Below are 14,119 nucleotides of genomic sequence, written 5' to 3'. Positions count from 1 at the left end.
GTTTAAGTATTCAAATGAGTGGAAAAAAAAACAAGAGCTTAATTGCTCCTTTTGAAAAAGTTTGAGAGTTTTTTGCACCATTAAGCCAATAATTTGTTATTTTAAGTATTAAATTAAATATTAAAATTTTTTTATTAAAATTTGTCTTCAATTTATTTTAAATTAAAATTGAATAGTAAAATTCAATAAAAATCAAACTTTAGTGATAAAATTCAATTAAATGAAAAACATTCAGTATAAAATTAAATTTTAATGGTCAATTTATCTTTATCTCAAAAGTTTAATCACCAATACCAATCAAAATAAAATATAATGTCAATTTTAAATTTGCACATTAACTCGTTATAAATTTACATGATTCATATTTTAATTTAGTTAGTGTCAGCGAGATTTTAGTTTAATGGTGTATAGTTGTTGAAGTTGAAAAAAATAAAACCTACTTGAAGAAAAATAATTAATAGAAATGACAAGTAGGGTCGAATCCACATAGATCGGTTGAAATTTTACTCCTTCAACTAAAACAAATAAAATAAAGAATGGGAGATTATTTAAAGAAAACTCAAAAATTAAAATCAAGAATTTAGAAAAAAAAAAGCAAAGAGAGAAATAATAAAAAATTTGGGGAAAATTAATGAGTTGAAGTTTCTAGTCAAAATAAAATTTACCTTTGATTCAAAGGTTTAATCATTGATACAAAGATAAATTTTAATGTTTTTTAATGAATTTGTTATAATTATTGACGATTGTCAAGTAACCTAATCTCTTCTTACCTTCTCGATAATCAAGACAATTGTCATTAATTACCTCTTTTATTGAAAAACAACCCCATAACAATAGTTTAGAAATTTAATTTATTAATAGCCTCAAGAATGAAAGAGATTCAATTCTAACTACCAAACGCACAATCAAAGTTTATTTAAGTGGTCGCATGTCCACACTACATAAATAATCACGCAGTCATCACAAAAATTAGAAATCAATTGATCGACTAATTATCTAATTAACAAAGCAATTATTCTAAGTTATCAAATATTAGCCACATATTTAACAAACCTGAACAATTATAATTAAACCAAAAAACACGCAAATGCTAAAGAGCAAAAAAAATTAAGAGTAATTCGATCTCACAAACTTGTAGAATCAAACTTCAAATATTACTTCTACTAAAAAGAAAAGTTAAGTGATCCTTAGAAAAATAAAAAGCAAATTGAATTAAAATTAAGAGTGGAGATAATTCATATCTCTTCTAGGATCCTATTTATAGAGTTATAGAGTTTTAATTGACTTCAAACTAGGGTCACAAATTTGACTTAGACTTAAATACTTGCAAAGACGAAAGTAGCCTTACATCTCGATTTTAAAACAACAAATGGACACACAAGACACGAATAGCGACGCCACGGCTTGGTGAAATAGCACTACAGCTCGAGGCTCAGGGCGCTAGATGCTAGGTTGGGGCGCCAATTGCTGCATCGAGCTAGCATCGTGACACTGGGTTGCGAGGCCACGACCCACTTGTCTTTGCTTAGGCCTTCTTTTTAAGATGCTCATTCCATCCTCGATGACTTGCAAGCTTTCCTTCCAAGCTCGTATGTACTTAATTTAAGTCACGGAAACACTCGAAACAATCACTTGTAAGGTAATATAAAATCAAACTAAAAATAGAGAAAAATAGCAAAACATGCATAAACAACACTAAATGCACAAACAAAACTAAAACACAATATTTCACTCATGGAACAATAAAAAGTAAATTAATAGGGGTTCAAAATATATGAAATATGAGTGCTTGTCGAATAAGATTGAAGTATATGAATTTTGAGATTCAATTCAAGTTCCACCCTATATAAAAGTTTGTATACATTATAATTACCAAACCAATTGTGCTTTGTAATTATTGAATTTGATTATAATTATTTAAATATATTATTTATAATTACAATTGTGATTGTGCTTTTAACTTATATATATATAGAAAGGTTGAATTACTTTATACAATTATTTTAAAAAAATGATATTACATCAATCTCGAATTTTAATCCTACCATTTGTATCTCCTTCTCTTATGTTCAATATGTGACACACACACATTTATATTATATATATATAAGGTTTATATTGATCTCTAAATTATAAATATTTTCACTTCGACACTTCTTTGGCCCATTTTTGTACCAAAATTACTCATTTATTGTAGATTTTCAATCTACAAGTTCATGGTATAAAAAATTAGTGAGACACTCAATCAATGAAAATGTGTCACATGTTTCGTTTTTCACATGTGACATAGTCGTTGACCAATTGTTGGTCAACCAACTTTTAATCTGAAACTTTCAAAATCTTATAGAAATTTCAGAATTTTCTAAAATTACATTTTAATTTTTTGAGTATTTTTTAGAAGTTTTTCTAGATTTTGTTTGTCATATTTTAGTTTTGAAAATTTTAATTGTTACATAAATTGTTGAATTTTGAAAAAAAAATCAACTTTTAAAAATTTAAACACATATTTTTAATTTTTTTTTATAATTTTCTAAACTTTTTGGAAAATTTTAGAAACTTTTTACATATATTTTAGATTAAAAAAAAAAATTTCTTAGATTTTATATATATATTTAAAACATTTAATTTCATTTTTATTATTTTCCTTTCATTGAATTATTTATATTTATAATGTTTTTATCATCTTTTTTTTTACCATTTATATATTGTAAAAAGAATTTGAGGAATTTTTTAATTATATATATATGAATATGTATTGAATTTATATATATTTATTTAATTTGTCGTTAAATACTATACATAAAGTAACAGAATGTAATGTGACATGTTTTTATTGAGATGTCACATGTTTTTTAATATTATTAGTTTGTGTATCAAAATTTAAAATTATAATTCTGGTATTAAAATGGAAAAAAAGTTTAAATATATTTTATTCAAAAACAAATATAATTAAAAATGATGGGATTCAATAAAAATTAAATATAATAACAACAATTTAATTATAATATAATAATAAAGGAAGTGAGGGAAGGCATGGTTTGCACTCAAAAAAAAGAATAGATTATATAGGGAGGAAAGACCCATGATTTTCTCACCTGAAAAGAGATCTTATGCACAGATGAGAAGATCCAGGGGTCCACACTTATAAATATTTCAGAAGTTTAGATTGCATTAAACCCTTAAACTAAATAAGCATGAAAGGTCAACAATAAATTAATTACAAAGGATGATGGCTCCCTAAACTACTGTAAAATAGTGCAAGTCCATTTACAGTATAATCAGCTACTTCATTAAATGATGTTTGGAATTATTTTTAAAGATTAATTGATATGTTAATTTATGAGAATATGAGTAACATATTAAATAAAAAATTATTAAAAATTAATTAAGAAATTGGTATAAATATTCATGATGCCATGTTGTCAGGAGTGGAGGGAACAAATCACTAAGCCCAATCAAGCTTTATCCTTCCCATTGGGTCTTCCCTTTTGGTAGCACTAAAACCACTCTCCCATTACATTATACTAATATATTTAAATGAGATGTAAAGCAAAGGATTCCTCTTCATCCCCCACATCTCTTTTCTTTTTCATATAATCATCACCTTCAAATTCAATATTTTTTTTTATATAACTTTTTAGAGTTAAATTATTGAAAAATTTTAACATTTAATTTTTTTATGGGTTCAATAATCTAATAAATTATCTTTAATAATAGCATACAAAAATGCATTAATTATCAAATAATGCCTTGAGAGATTGGGTTGTTGTGGATTGACCACTTAACCCAAAGTCTCCCATTTTTTATTTTTGGATACAAATTAAAGAGCCAATTAGGTTTAGCAAGCAAGCAAAAGATGGATGATTTGTGTAACCCACCCACGTAACATTAATTTCACTATGCTGCCGGATTTTGTTGATTCCAATTTCAAAATGAATTCCGAATTATTTTTAAGAAAATTCAACTCTAAGCCAAATCTTGAATTAAGAGGAGAAAACAAAACAAAACAAAACAAAATGTCCATGTTTTCTGCCACTCAAACTTGTTGAATCAAAGCCCACGACATTTTGTTTAGAAAAAGAAAGAGCGCCCTCTTCTTTTCTACAAAATTTGGTATTAATAATACAAAAATAATTATAATTAACAAGACCATGCTTTTGTTTACTTTATTTCCCTCCAAAGCAAATCCCTTTTATTCGGTGGGGACATGAATGAGCCATTTTGGTTCTGGATTCTCCAACAAAACATCCACGCCTATAAAGCTTTCAACATTACCACTCCAAACCCGCACTACAAACATTAAACACCCACCCTTCTTCTTTTATAATATTATTTCATTTTATTAAATTTCCTTATTTTTATAAATTTGTTAAATAGGGGTTGGATGGTTTCCATCATTCCACACGTGCAAATGTTGGAATCTTAGGGAGGATTACATTATTTCTCCATTACTACATTTAAACTTCCTCCTTCATCCTTACTCTCTCCTAACATATCAAATTTAATAAATAAAAAACTAAGAGTTTTGAATCTATTTTTGAGTCATTATAACATTATTCCCACAAATCACTCCCTGCTTCTACATTACTCTTTCTACCATTTCCTCCTCCTTATTTTTATTAGTTTAACACACAATCATTTTAATTTCCTTTTAATATTAAAATTTTAAATTTCAAAACATCAAAATAATTTTTTCCTAATGTCAATTAATAATTAAATTAATCTCTTTTTAAATTTTACACTTTTATTTGATGTTTCTGGATTACCCTTAATGAAATAAACTCAAATAACTCATATTTCATGATTGTCTATGAAACTTAATTTTTTTTATTATATAATCTTAAATTTTCTATGCTAAATTAAAATTAAAGGGAAAAAAATGCTTGCAATTAATTAAATTAATTGCTTGTTCTTTATTTGGGTAGAGAAGTGATGAAAAATTATGAGTTTTTATTTGAATTGGAGATAAAATTAATTAATTTAATTAATTGCTTAGCATGTAAGAATCAAAATCATATAATCAAAAGAAATTTGAGTTTCGTGAACAACTATTAAAGTCAATAATTTTCATTGATGGTTTTTGAAAATAATTTTAAAATATCAAAATAAATTAAATAAATTGTTGGTTGCTACCATAATTTTGAATATTAATATTTAAAAACGTAAATTTAGAATTTTCAGCCATGAAATAAACAACTACAATTTAACATTTTTTGTGTATTATTTTAGTTTCGACCGCTTTTTCGCTTTAATCCTTGAGTTTTTTACCCTAAACAATATTTTTTTGGTGACGAATATGAAAGTGTAAACATGATGTGGCGTATATAATTAACCATGCTTAGGTGACTAAAATGAAAGTGCCCTAAAAGTTAGATGATCAAATTGTAAGGATTTTATTTTGCTCACCCAAAATGGAAGCATTGTAAAAGTTGAATGACCAACTAGGTAATTTACCAAAAAAAAAAAGAAGAAAACTATATCCAACTTTGAGCATGGAATTTTAATCTTAGAGGTTAAAATTTTAGGGATGAAGACAATCATAAAATTCACAGGGTTTTGAAAATGGAATTCCTCTTTTAATTGCGTTAAAGTAGTGTGATTAAGGTCAAAATTATCCACTTATAACAGTTAAGTAATTATGATGTTGACTTTGATTAGTAACCCTTATTCCCACATAAGAATAATGAGATGGGTTTAGTGCATAAGTTGGACTGAAGTTAGTAAAGGAAGAGCAATCAACTTGTTTCTAGCACTGGGTTATAATCGAGGTTTGTTCCATGAAAGGAAAACAAATGCTCCTCACTTTTTCTTTTACCTTCCCTCAATACAACAACTCATCAATTAAGTTTATTTTTAAACGTGTAATGTGAAAACCTTTGTGGTCTTGTCATGTCCCCAACGCATGCTCTTTTGCTTGTCCAAGCAGCTTATTTGAAAATGGTAAGCTTGTTGATTAGACATTGTAATACTGAACGGGAAATGAATGTTAAATAAATGTTTTAAAATCTGGAGAAATTAAAAATGGAAAGAGTTTTGTGGATAAGAAAACCATGAAATCCGACACCAAAATCTTTACGACACGGTAATGGAACAGTAAACTACAAAGCCCGTCCTATCTTTTCCCAACATGTCCACGCTCCTCCGCTTGCGCTCTCTCCTTCTGTGCCGCACGATCATAGATGTTGTGTCTCAAATTTGAAATAAAATTTTATAAACAGGTCTATATCAGTAATTTTATATAAATATTCATCACCTCCAAAATAAATAAATATTCTTATTTAGTCCCTTGATAGTAAACCTCATCATAAGTCTTGCCATCTGACTCGGTCCGAAGACTAACCTAAAAGTGAGAGAGTTTGGATAAAAAAGTGAAACTCATTTTTTAAATGGACTGGGTCTTGACTATCGAGCAAGTTTTTCTGATCCGGGCTCGACCCGATCCGAATTTATAAAAAAATTATTGCTTTTTACTGTTGTTTTATCATTGTTTTGGTGTCGTTTTGCTATTATATTGCTACTAATTATTTGTTATTATTTGGATATTATATAACTCTTATTTTATTATTAATTTTGCTACTATCTTAGATGTATCTGCTTGCTAGATTGCATCAATCTTAGTGCTATTTAAGTATAAATAATATGTTTGTTTATTTTCAATTTCTTGAGAAATATTTATGTTTTTAGCGTATTTGATTTATTATATTTTCTAAATTTATTTTTATAAAAATGATAATATAAAAAAATTAATACAGGAGAGCTGGACCAAACTCAAATTTTAACATTTTTATCTGGACCGAGCTCGATAAAATTTTAAGCCCATTTTTTAAACTGAACGAAGCCCAAATCTAAAAAATAGTCCTAAAATTCTATTGAAGCCCAACCTAATCACCTTATTAATTCGCGGTGAATGATGTGATATCAACTATTAATTTATATTCGTTTTTAATGTGTGTTTAATATAAATCCATACTAATGGTATATCAAAACAAACCCTCGAAAATTTTACATTTTATAATTATAATTTTAAATCATATGTATTTGTCATTTTCATTATTATTATTTTAAAAACAAATACTATTAAATTCGAAGTTCAATCTATTTAATTGTACATTATAATCATTTTTAAACATTATCTTTTTATAAATTTTAAATTTGAGATGTAATTAAAAAGTGCAAGGATTTGTGCACGCTCTGGCTCGCGCTTCGATAATTGTTTTTTGGTTGAAAAGAAATTTACACTATTTTGGGTCAAAGTATTGTTAAATGGCCTACCAAATCCCCTGCACGCGGGTGGTTAAGCTGACAGCCGAGTGTACGGAGAGATTTAAGACGATAGTGATTGATGGAAGACACGTGTACGTTGTTTTGGATTTTCCATCATGCGGACGCGTAGCCGCCAGTGGCGTGCTTTCGAATTTCATTTATTTCTTTCGACGCTATTAATATTTTCATAAATTTCTTTTGCTCGTATTTTTATTGTGATTCTGGAGAGTGATATGTAGACCTTGCTCATCCGATTCCGTCGCTTTTAGTGAGTAAAAGAAAATGGAAGGAAGGGAGAAAGGCAAAAGATCAACATAGAAAGCTATATCAAAGCATATTGTATTGGATGGCCAGATCTTGGATCCGAATGTTACCTTCACCTTTTTCCTGTTTCAGCTTCAACTTGATTCCACTTTTTATTAAAGGATTGAACGTGAGTTACGGGATATGGAGGGATCTTACTAATACAGCCAAAGTGATATGATGGTTATTAGCTTTGGAGTAGTTGCGAGTTTGCCTCTCACAGATTTTCTACTACCGTACCAGAAATGGGCTGCCATATAATATATAAATAAAATATAGATTAATAGAACCATCCACTTTGAAATTTGGCCTTTACAAGACACATCTGCACCATGGGACATTCATAATAATCCAGACAAACATCCCAGATCCTAAAGAATGGTCTCAAGAGTATCCAATGTATTGTAGCCAAGCGATTCGAGACACGCCAGCATGGATGAATAAGCATGAAGACACATCTCTTTGGAAATACATCTCTTTGGAAAGACATTCATGAACAGTTGGAACTGAAATGCTACAGAGCAAGAGAGGAAAAGAAACGAAGAATTGAAGAGTTAAATCTCACCTCTGATGCCAGTACAGATTATGACACTGACTAAAGAAGCAAAAAGTAGTCTATTTTATATGAATATTTGTCTTTCACTTTGTAAAAGCAGATTCCCTCTTATCTGCTCGTTTAGCTTTATGTCTTTCACTTTGTAAAAGCAGATTCCCTCTTATTTGTTTGTTTAGCTTTTATCCCCTATATAAGGGACTTAAGTTCTCAGTTGTAAAAGTAAGTTTGGCAAAGAAATAAAAAATATTAGTGTGTTTTGAAAATAAAAAACAACTAGTTTCCCAGCAATTCCATGATAGTTGAGGGCTAATCTAACCGCACCAAAACGGATATGAGAATATCCATGCTGACTCCATTCTTACGGGCAATTCGAAGGAATTTTAAGAGAAACAAATTGTTCCTCTTGGCCACCATAGATGAGATGTTTATCAAATTTTAACGACTGTACATACTCACGGACATTTTTCCTACTAGTATAAATAAGAGACTTTACACTTTTAATAGGAGAAAAGGTGGGTTTCTGGTAGGTGGAGTAGGGATTTACAAGGGGTAGGTCTGTTGCCTTGACCTTATCTTCTTCTGTAAAATATTCTACTTCATACAAAGAGGAAATCTTTTTTGCAGTTTGAAACTTTAAAGGAAAACTAGGTAAAGTTACAGGAGCTTTTGAAGTAGAGGTTCTGAGAGTAATCATGTTTTGCACACTTCCCTTCCTTCTAAGTTTAGGCTTTTCAAATGAAAGAAAATCTAGGAGTTGATGGCTCTGATACCAAATATGCAGGGGAGCTTGAAGACGGGATATCCAGAATTAATGGATCATAACAGTAGGTATGCTATGCCAAAACTTAGGCCCTTTTCCTCTTTTGGCCGTTCAACAGGCACTGCCTTTTAGCTGTTAATACCATTAACCCAGAATACTTCTCCAAACTCACCTGGATTTAGCATCCCTGTCTAAGCTTAGTTTCTGACGTGCAAGATCCATTGAATGGTAAGCACAGAGCATACTTCTAAACTCACGGGAGATTTTCTTTCATTGATATTCCCTTATCAGAGAGGAAGAGGAATAGAGAGGTTTAGAAAGACATGATTTTCAAAACACACTGATATTTTTTATTTCTTTGACAAACTTACTTTTACAACTGAGAACCTAAGTCCCTTATATAGGGGATAAAAGCTAAACGAGCAGATAAGAGGGAATCTGTTTTTACAAAGTGAAAGACATAAAGCTAAACGAGCAGATAAGAGGGAATCTGCTTTTACAAAGTGAAAGACATAAAGTTAAACGAGCAGATAAAAGGGAATCTACTTTTACAAAGTGAAAGACAAAGTTCTTAGCTATAAACTTCTTCAATTCCTCGGCAATACTAGGATGGGGTTGATATCTCCCTTCTTTGATGATCATACTAAGGAATTTTATTTCTTTTTTATCAGTCTGCATCTTCCTTTCAGAGAGCATGATTCCATATTTGAAGATGATTTGTTGAAATTCTTTAAGGAGAGCTGCATGGCTTTCTTGATCTAGACTGTAAAAGAGAATAGCGTCTATGTAAACCAGGGCCTTATCCATTATGGGTTGGAAAATCTTTATCATGGCTTTCTGGAATAGTGATGGGGCCGTTTTAAGCCCAAAGGGCATCATTGTCCACTGAAAATGTTTGTTTGGGATACAAAATCCCGTTTTGGGCCTGTCTTCCGAGCTTATCCCCAATTGCCAAAAACTTGCTTTTAGGTCGAACTTGGAAAACACTCGAGCTTTTGCAAGGCTTGAGAATAAAGTATTTCTGTTTGGCAAAGTAAATTTATCATCTTGAAGAAAATAGTTAAGAGACTGATAATTAATTACCAGTCTTAACTTTCCGCTAGCCTGTTCTGATCTTTTGTTGACATAAAATGCTTCACAAGCCCATTGTGAATCTGAGGCCTCTATCAAACTTTGATCCAGTAACTGTTGACATGCTTCTTCTGTTAGTCTGAGATGTTCTGGATTCATGCCCATATGACTGGCTTTTGTGGGGTTGATATCTTCATTCTTCTTGAATGGCAGTTTAATGAAAAATTCAGAGTTTTTTCATAAAGGATTTTTTCATTTTTTCAAAAACTTCGAATGAGATTCAGCATAAGATCTTTCTTTTAATTCTTCTACTATCTGTTGGATTTTTACTGCATCAACTGAGAATAGCTTGGGGGTTTGAACAAAAGGTTTAAACATTTGTTTAAACTTTATCCCTTCTGGTAGAATCCTCAATTGTCTAGCTTTGGTGTGAAGATCAAAACCAACAATGAGATCTTTTCCTGGAAGGTTTGATCCAAGGACTGTAGTAGTGACTGAACATTCAGGGAAAAACTGGATTCTGATAAGTTTGCTTTTCAAGTATGTCGTAAAAACTTTATTTGCTGCTGACTGAAAGTATCTGATATAAGGTTCCCACCATTCTGTTGGTAAAGCTTCAGGATTCATGATTGTTTCTGCTGCTCCAATGTCAATGAAGGTAATAACAGTGATCGGCTTACCATATTTTTCTAAGCAGATTGAGACTGGAACATGTGGTATGGGAATCTGATATAGAATTTGAGAGTTTAATAGCAGAGAATGGATTGGCTTCTGTGTTTGAAGCATAAATATTTCTGATGATGATGACTCAGAGTCACTGAACTCAATGCTCTGAATTGCACATAGTGACTGTTCATTGTGTTCATAGTCAAGGTGATCAAATGCAGTTCTTGGTGTTGACAGATTTATCCCAAGCAATTAGGATTATTCATACCCCTTTTATTGGAAATCCTGATGATCTGTTAACTCTAAAGAGAAGAGAATTTTTCAAAAGAAGATGTTGTTCCTACAGAAAGAAAGATTTGTCTAAGCATTTTTATGCTATGACAAAACTTTTCTGTGCCCTTGGATTGGATTCCAGTCTAAAGCAAGCAGTGGTTGCATCTATTCCAGATCCATTGCAAGTAGCCATCAACCAGAATCTCTACAGGCAAAACACAAACATTCTCAATCTAACTATGGGAGAAATCTAGCTAAGACATTGGTTTTGGATGAGGATGAAGGTTGGAACATGAAACTTTCGGCTGGTTTAATGGTTGGTCTTAAGAGGATATCAGCTAAGACATTGATTTTTTCTTGAATGTGTTTAACATCAAAAGAGTACCTAGAGAACGATTCTGCCCACCGTAGACTATTCTGCCCAAAGACCAAAGCTGCAATCTTCAAAAATCTAGGATCAACTTTCTCCAGAACCACCACAGCCACCCAAAGAAGATTCAAAAAACCAACAATGGTTGCTAAAGCCTTTAAAGCAGCCATGCTACAAAAGGATCAACAAATGGGTCAAAAAGCACAATCAACTCCAGAAGTGTGCCTAAGAAGAGAAAATTGTGATCCTTCCAAAACCAAAGATTCCGGAGGTACAGATGTATGAAAGAACCTCTTCCTATGAATGGAAAGCACAGAGCATACTTCTAAACTTACGGGAGATTTTCTTTTATTGGTATTCCCTTATCAGAGAAGAAGATGAATAGAGAGGTTTAGAAGTATGCTCTGTGCTTGCCATTCAATGGATCCTGCACATCAGAAACTAAGCTTAGACATGGATGCTAAATCCAGGTGAGTTTAGAGAAGTATTCTGGGTTAATGGTATTAACAGCTAAAAGGCAGTGCCTGTTGAACGACCAAAAGAGGAAAAATGGCCTAAGTTTTGGCATAACATACCTGCTGTTATGATCCATTAATTCTAAATATCCCGTCTTCAAGCTCCCCTGCATATTTGGTATTTGTTTAAACTTTATCCCTTCTAGTAGAATCCTAAATTGTCTAGCTCTGGTGTAAAGATCAAAACCAACAATGAGATCTTTTCCTGGAAGGTTTGATCCAAGGATTGTAGTAGTGACTGAACATCCAGGGAAAAACTGGATTTTGATAGGTTTGCTTCTCAAGTATGGCTCAAAAACTTTGTTTGCTGCCGACTGAAAGTATCTGGTATAAGGTTCCCACCATTCTGCTGGTAAAAATTTAGGATTCATGATTGTTTCTGATGCTCCAGTGTCAGAGCTTTAAGTCTGATGGAAAGCCTTTATATTTTTTCAAAGATCCCAATACAGGACATTGTCCTTGGGACATTAATTGTTCTTGTGAAGGATGTCAAGATTCTATTTTTGAAGATCTTGATGAAGAGATTAGACGATCCCGCAGGAACAAAAGCCGCAAGAAATCAAGCCAGTCAGAATTTTACAAAAGATGGATGGATGGAGATCCAAATATTGGTCCGTTAGGATAAGATAATGGCAAATTTGTCTACCTTGTAGACTATTCTGCCCAAAGACCAAAGCTGCAATCTCCAAAAATCCAGGATCAACCTTCTCCAGAACCACAACAGCCACCCAAAGAAGATCCAGAAAACCAGCAATGGTTGCTAAAGCCTTTAAAGCAGCCATGCTACAAAAGGATCAACAAATGGGTCAAAAAGCACAATCAACTCTAGAAGTGTGCCCAAGAAGAGAATATTGTGATTCCTCCAGAACCAAAGATTCCGGAGGTACAGATGTATGAAAGAACCTCTTCCTATGAACAAGATTTTCCTCCATTAGAAGAATTCTCAGCTCCTGTAACTTTACCTAGTTTTCCTTTAAAGTCTCATACTGCAAAAAAGATTTCCTCTTTGTATGAAGTAGAATATTTTACAGAAGAATAAAAGGTTAATGCAACAGACCTACCCCTTGTAAATCCCTACTCCGCCTACCAGAAACCCACCTTTTCTCCTATTAAAAGTATAAAGTCCCTTATTTATACTAGTAGGAAAAATGTCCGTAAGTATGTACAGTCGTCAAAATTTGATAAACATCTCATCTATGGTGACCAAGAGGAACAGTTTGTTACTCTTGAAATTCCTTCGAATTTCCCGCAATAATGGAGTCAGCATGGATATTCTCATATCCATTTTGGTGCGGTTAAATTAGCCCTCAACTATCATGGAATTGTTGGGAAACCAGTTGTTTCCAGAATTGCTCTCATTGATTCTAGATACAAAAAATACCAAGATGCTGGCATTGGTACAGTGGAAGCAACACTAAGCTCAGGAATGGCCACGGTGACGTTATTCACAAATTTCACCATGTCTTTACTAGATCCCAATCTCCTTGATGCTCTAAAAGTCCAGATCCAGATCATTGGAGCAGAGATGGTGGAATCAGCATTAACGGCGACCTTGCATTACCAGATTGTATACAGAGTTCAAGATCATGATTTTAAGTTATCAAATCAAGGATCTGATGATTCTCTTCTCATTTCAGTCAATACTAGAGAAGAACCTCATTGAGTACATGTGCCAAAACAGATCCCAAAACAGGAGTTGCTCAAGCTCTTGCCAGAAAAATGGGTTACTAATTATGAACAGATCCACCAGCATGACCAGCCAATCTGCTCCACAAAAAGTTAGATCATCACCAGATCTGATGGGATGAGTGAGATAAAATTTGATCATAGCCATCTGAAGCAGCTTCCTACTCCGCCCGTATTTTCCACATAGATGATGTTACAACCCCGGAGCTTGACAACATAGTTCCAGGGCCAGAAACACCTCTTATACAGAGCTTTAAGTCTAATGGAAAGCCTGTATATTTTTTCAAATATCCCAATACAGGACACTGTCCTTGGGACATTAATTGTTCTTGTGAAGGTTGTCAAGATTCTGTTTTTGAAGATCTTGATGAAGAGATCAGACGATCCCGCAGGAACAAAAGTCGCAAGTAATTAATTACCAATCTCAATTAAAATTAAATTAATTGACCAAATCGATCTAATTCGATTAATCAGTCGATGGTTGAATTTAATTTGATCGAAAGCCTGTTAATGATTTTTTGAAATTTTGGTTATGGGTTAATTTAGTTCAAAATTAGGTAATTAATTACTTTCAAAACTTGTGTAGTATTTCTAATGTCTTATTTATTGTTTTCATCTCCATTTAAAATTTTTTAAACTATTAAATAAAAGAAAAT

Source organism: Gossypium hirsutum, chromosome D05, assembly GCF_007990345.1.
Source record: "Gossypium hirsutum isolate 1008001.06 chromosome D05, Gossypium_hirsutum_v2.1, whole genome shotgun sequence".
NCBI classification, from domain to species: Eukaryota; Viridiplantae; Streptophyta; class Magnoliopsida; order Malvales; family Malvaceae; genus Gossypium; species Gossypium hirsutum.
Note: the sequence above shows the minus strand (reverse complement) of the source record.